We start from the raw sequence: 6,996 nt of genomic DNA on the forward strand, positions 1-6,996 counted from the left end.
GCTTCTTCCAAGCTCCAAGGTCTGCCAAGGCAGTGAGTATATCTCAGCTGGCCAAACACCAGGCCACGCCACTCAGACTCCTGGTTGCTTGAAGGTTTACAGCTACTTATTCTCCTTATAGTCTCATTCTTTCTACTTATTGCCTTAATTGCATTATTAATTGCCTTATTGCATTGGAGGTGGGGCTGTGATGCATATTTGGGATTCATATTCACATCTGAGAGGGAAAGGCTTCTATATCCGAAGTGGTAGTTTAACTCCATACGTGGCAGGTTAAGCTTTGAGAGAGGATTTGGTGTACAGTCAGAATTTCTTCCAGTCCCAGGTTTGCTGCTATTGAAAGGGACAGACATGCTTTGGTCTGCATTATGAGCAATTACTCTGCATCAGATGAAGTAAAAAAATGTTAGACAATTAAATAGGGTGGGGATTTTTAAGAATGAAGTCTTCACATTCTCAGACCAAACTCTCAGATTTCTTACCCAGAAAGAAATGAGATGACAAATGCAAGTTGCGCATACCATTTTTGTCTCTAATACAAAATGAACATCATTATTGTGTTGCCTTAGGCACATTTACCTCCACATTTTCTCAGTATGAATGCAGCTTAGATACAGGCAATGCTATGCAGGAGGTAGCATGCTACTTCTTGCTGACTGCTCTTTAGATCTCCATCCTGGAAAGGGCTCAGTGCTCTCGTTTCCATCTAGTTAATGAGAAGTGAAGTCACTTAACACGTTAAGAGACACTGCCTTCCAAACTCTGCTATAAAATCAGCCTGAGTGAATTCTGGCATTTTTTCTCCATCTAACCAAAATTAAAAAAATATTGCCAGGACACAATTGAAACTCAAGAGCTGCCAGAAGGAAGTTTGAGTGGGTCTTATCCTGCCAGGGGCTGGGTTCAAAGCCTGGCACTTGTGGGATAAGAATTGGATACTCCCAGCAGTGGTTACGTCTATTCCCTCAGTTCCAGCACAAACCCAGGCATTTCCTTTCCATCTGTGCCCCTGACAGACCCACTTACACTGTAGTCATCAACATGGCCATAGTGTGCAGTTGTCAGACTCTGAGACTTGAAACAGTGGACAGGTGGACTGGGCTCAATTTTTCGTGATGCTGGTATCAAACAAGTGTCACACTGCTCCCACATTCTGCAGCTCTATTAAAGCTTTTGAAGAAGGGGTCAGTAGACATTCAGAGGACTGTAGGTTTCTTTCTTATTAGCTTCTTTCTTCCTAGCCAATCCCACTGGAGAGGACTGGGATCATCCATGATAAACCCCAAAGCCTATAACAGGGATGCAGTGCACTTCCTAGGACCTTCTCCATCTTGCAGAATTACTTTATAGCATACAGGATTCCCTTTTCGAGCATACCTCTCTCCTGGGACCCAACAACTGCAGATGAGGGAGCCAATTCTGCTCTGCTGCTTTGCTGGGAAGAGAGGGGGATGTGATGGGGAAGAGAAGTGCTGTTTCTCCCCAGCCCCTCCATATGGGGCACCATCACAGCACTGGGGAGAAAAAAGGAATGAATGAAAGCCAAGGCACAGCAAGACCAAGGCAAACCACACCGACAGCCCCAAATGGAGCACAAGATTAGGATCAGGATCTGGATATGATAGTGTATATATCTTTAAAATCACAGTCCTACCACAGTACTGTTGTACCAGCTTTATCAGCAGCCTGTGCTCACACTCAGTAAGTTCATCCTCAGGTACAGAGGTAAGGATCTGTAGGATGTGTATACCACTTCAAAATATTTAACCAGACCTCATGACCTTTGCTTTCCCATCTCCTGCTTTCCCATGGCAATGGAGAAAATAAAAAATAGAAAATATTGACAAATTACAGAATCTAGTAACTTGCCCTTTAAAAGAATCATATTACTCAGACCTGATCTGTACATGTAGGCATTAGAGCCAGTAACTTTAGCAATTGATTTCCCAAACTGTTACTATTTTTTAAAAACAATGTATTGCATGAATACCAAATGTATTTCTTAGAATTACTTAGTGTCTCCCACTAACTGTGGAGAGATCTGAATTTGTTGCCTTGGTCATTAATAAAGCTATTTCCCTGGAAGCATCTAGCTTTTCATTCAATATGAAGTACTCAGATATGACCTCATCTGACATTAAAGTCACTGCACCTTGTCTCTTAGCACCATAAAAATAAGGAATAAGGTAATTATCTCTACTTTAAAATGCAAAGAAAAATGATGCAGCTGCAATATTGTCTCCTCTGTAGAAAGGATTTTGGGGTGACTGATCTTTTTTAAGGACAGCAAAATGCGGAACAATACTGCATTGAAAAAATAGCAAGCTTCTTTACCTTTTCAAAAATCCAAATGCATGAATTCTGGTTCTTCCTTTCCCTCCCCTCACTTTTTTTGCACTTAAAAGATTTCTTTAGCAAAACCAGCAACAGACTGAAGGGTGCAACCAGACTATAAAGCTCAGATGGAGTGAAAAATTGAATTCTGAAACTTTGCAAACAAGTTGCTCCGAGTCAGTTTTCCCACAGCTGAATCTATGCTCCTGTCTGTTCTCATTTCCCACAGGTAGTTACAGCACTGGCAATTTGAAGTATTTCATAAATAATTTGCTGGTAGCTGGTATTCAGCATGTTGCTTTATTTTCTCTCCTATAATTGAGTTGTGCTGGTTTGACATTTTGATTCAGCATTACAAAAAAAAGCAGACTCAATTTACTGAAATTTCTGTGGTTGATGCATTTAGGAAAAAAATACTGATTCAATTTTGCCGTGCATTCATTAAGGGAAACATACCTTACATGTGTTCGCAGAACCAAGTAGTCACTCATCAGGAACAAGGGGAATATCTTGCTCTCCTCCCTGGAGTAGGTCACAACTTCAGATAAGGATAGTTCTGACCTGAGACCTGGTTTCCACAAGGTTCTTCTGGTTTCCCAGATGGATTCCAGTCCCATGGCTATTTGAAAGCCACATGCAGAGCCGTTTTTGTACTCGCTTGACCATACATGAACATCTGAAGGCTTTTCATCTGCTACACACTGTGTGAAAGAAGAGGGAGAACACAGAGCCAGAGGTAATGGCAAAAAGCCACGTCACTGCAAGGTGTTACCTGTGGAATCCAGGTTATCATATTAAACATGAGAATTGACAACATATAACGTTCATCAGCCAGCTACCTGCTCTCCCCTGCCACTTCCCTCTAACTCTAAGGGCAAACCCTGGGTTTTGCTTCTGCACACCCTTTTGGAATTGGTACAGATTTTGCCCGAATGAGGGCTCAGGAGGCTGTCCCATCAACACCTCCACACCCCTTGGCAGCAGTCCATCCACAGCCAACAAAAGCCTGAACTACTTATTTTTTCCTAAAACCTCCATGTGACACTGGCATAATGCTCAGCACAGGTGATGGAGCAAAGAAAAAAATCATGGTCCTTAACATCCTATTGCCACCAGCTTTCTTTTTAACAAATGGGAAAGGGAAGCTGTGGTTTCATAAGATACTCTTCAGCTAGAATTTCCTGAAACATCAACTGCAAAAAAAAAGTGCATACATGCAGCTCTTTCTACTTACACCGTTACCACTAACCAATTTCAACACTTTGTGTTGCTGTTGCCATCAAAATGTACTCTTATGTATATACAGCAAGGCTTTTCAGGCTCTTCAACAGTTTTTTTAGTGCTTTCTGTTGCCATCAAAATGTACTCTTCTGTATATAAAGCAAGGATCTTCAACAGTTTTTCCAAAGGATGTGGATTGGAAAAAGCATAGGAATAACAGAGAAGACTAAAAAGATGTTTTAAAGTAGCAAGTGTGTAACATACCTAAAATCCAAATTTTACCATATGTCAGAGGCTTATGGATTCAGAGATACTTGGATAGATTCTTCCCAAAGGCATTTATTTTATAAAAATGTGCCATATAGACATACACATATATATAAAAATCAATTATCTCTGCCTGTAGACCACATTCTCATGGTCACTAAAGGCACAACAGAATGACAGAAAAGGGATGCTAAATGCAATCCTGTTGACCAGTAGAAACCAGCACCCTGTTTGCAAAGTTCTGTTCTGGAAGTAAATGGTGGCAGGGAAATTAGACAGATCTTGCTGCTGGTGGTTGTTCAGATCAGGTTTTCAATTTTTTCAATTTCTCAGTGTAGCAGAGATCTCTTTTGAACCAGAAATAGTTTCATGTGGCTAGGAAGAGACTCTCCAAAAACTTGTCCATTACAGAATTTTTTCATCCTCTGCTTTTAATGCAATATATTAATGGAGCTTTATCCAACTATTCAGTATCACTTAAAATATGAAGTCTATTTAAACATTTTTTCTTAACTTTACAAACTTCTAAACAAATGGCTACAAAAAGAACAAGTAGATCTTCCATAGACACCTACTAATTGGCCACTTCTCTAACCTTATAGATATAATCACTTCTAAATCTATTCAACAAAATTTTAAATTCCTTACCCCAAATTAAGAGAGACAAGATTTCTGTGAGCTTCAGGCTAACAGATGAAAACTTAAAAGCTTCTCATTTGTGTTCCTAGAAAGTAGCTGAATCTATGCTTTTACTGCTTCATGTTTTTCAGAACTTGAAGGATAGAACAGTCGTGAGGATCTCTAGCATTTGTCATGGTAAAAAAAAAATGAAAACAGACATTATTTTCATTCAGTAAAACTGAGACTTTTCTTTGGTCTTTCTCCATAATTTGGAAATTGCAAAAGCCAAAGTTTTCAGGAATTATACTTGAATAAGGTGATAAATTATGAAAGTCATTAAGTACTTCACTGATACTGTGGAGCCATTGATAAGGTATTTTCTACTTAGACCCAAAGTGAGATTAAAGGTTACAAGCAAATTTAAATATCCAGAGAATTGTAGGGATGGGAAAGGTAGATCACTCTGAAGCAAGCTGCTACTTCTGCCAGCGTGACTCCAAAGAAAGATGCAGCCACTCCCAGACCTACCAGTGGGACCCAGCCAGCCTGGTCCCAGTGAAATCAATCAGGGACCACCGCTTGTGCTGCCTTGCTGGTATCTGTAAAAGCAGAGAGACAAAGCACACTTTCTATATCCCACAGCCCATGAGGCCTATTGCATACTATTACACAATGCTTCTACCACTTTTAATTTGCCCTTATGATTACAAAAATTCCTCAACTTTGAAAAACAATAAAAAATGCTCATAGCAACTCCTATGAGTTTTATTAGCTTCTGTATGGCTGATGATAGCACAACAGCCCTGACTTTGCTTTACAAGGCCATTTAAACAACTTAAGCTTAAAATGTTCCTAGGGCAAAAAATTAGGGCTATGCCTAACAAGTGCATTAAGCCATATTATGTTTATTAAACACAGGGAGCCACCCTTGTTGCAACTGCACATTACTTTCAAAAGCTGTTAATGGGCAGCAAGCCAATTCCCTCACCAAACCAGTGTGGGAGGTACTTTTTTGTGACCTTTAGAAACCCTCAGTTACAAAATAACTGGCTAAAAGGGCAAAGAAATGGATTTTCCTAACACAATACCAGAAAACATCAACAGGCATTGCACATAGGCAAAGAACGGTAAGTTGGGTGTTTTTTTGCATTCTGGTTTTGCTTTTATTCTGCTACTTTGGTATCTTAAGATACTCAAAATGAAGAAAAAGCCCAGTACTTGAGGAATCAAATGTTCAGAAATTGCCCTAGAGACAAAACCCAAAGCTATTTTGATCTGCAACATTCAAAATAGAGTACCTTTTATTACTTTGAAATAACTTTAATACTTTAAAATTTAAAAATTACAAAATTGCTGGTCCAAGTTTGTATGAAGTTGAAATAACTTAAACCTCTTTTTTTCATCTTCTGTAAGTCTTTTATCGATGGTTTAAAATGAAGCATACACTTCCAGAATGTACATGTCAGGGAGAGCTAGAATCCTTAAAGGAAACTAGATGGCAAATATCATATATCTTTTTCCCTTCTGCTGTTTGACAGTCCCAATCAAGAAAGTTATGAGGCTGGAAGATCAGGTTTACGTTCTATTGTTACAAAAATATTTTCTTTGTGCATCCAATGTGGTTTTAATTTTCCAGAAGGCCACAGTAGCAAAAGCCAGTTTAGTGAGATAGGATACGAAAACAGTTATAGAGAGAACATTACCACAGTCTCTATTTCTTTTGAGGGCACTGGTGTATTATTTCACACAAGTAATGCAACTTAAGAGTAGCTTAGACTGGAAGCACTTGGGGTTCTGTTATGCATAATGCCAGACAGCTGTAAAGAAGTTTACATTTCAAGCACTATCACACACAAAGATGTCACTCCCAAAAGCTGTCAAGGATCTGATCTTAAAAAGTTGAAGTTTAGCCAGAGACAAAACTGACATGGTACATAAATAGGCTTCATTGCAAATGGAAGATACAACCTATCTACTGCCTTAATATAAACAGCATGGTTAAATATTTTAGAAACTCTTTTGATCACTGATCTTAAAGAACCCTCACAAGATAAAAAGAAACCCTTACCGTTAATGTTCATGATTTCAAGGCTGAAAGCTTGAAAGACTTGAAAGCTCAAATATGATAGTTAAGATTATGTTGGCTGTTCCTAAGACTTCTGGGGAAATAAAATGTGCAATTAGAGCTCTTCGATTACCTGAAGGAAGTTCAACACTTCACAAATTAGTGCTTCAAACTGGAACACTACTGGAAAATTTTTAGTTAGCTTCAAAATAAATATTCCAACATATTTTGATGTAGAATCTGCAAAACATTTGTGGATGTTTATTTCAATTCATTTCAGTGTTCTCTGTTTCCTATGAGAACAGCTATTCAAATCAAAACTTCCCTACAAAAATTAACCTTTCACTAACTTCACTTGTTTTGTTGGAAAATTCTCCCATCAAAATGATTTTAAGATCCCTGAGAATCTTCTGAGGAAACAAAGGTGGGGGAAAATGATAAATTAAGAAAAATACAACACAAATGTCAGATTTTATTGAGGTACTGCA

The sequence above is a fragment of the Falco rusticolus genome, chromosome 11 (assembly GCF_015220075.1).
Source record: "Falco rusticolus isolate bFalRus1 chromosome 11, bFalRus1.pri, whole genome shotgun sequence".
In the NCBI taxonomy this organism is placed as follows: domain Eukaryota; kingdom Metazoa; phylum Chordata; class Aves; order Falconiformes; family Falconidae; genus Falco; species Falco rusticolus.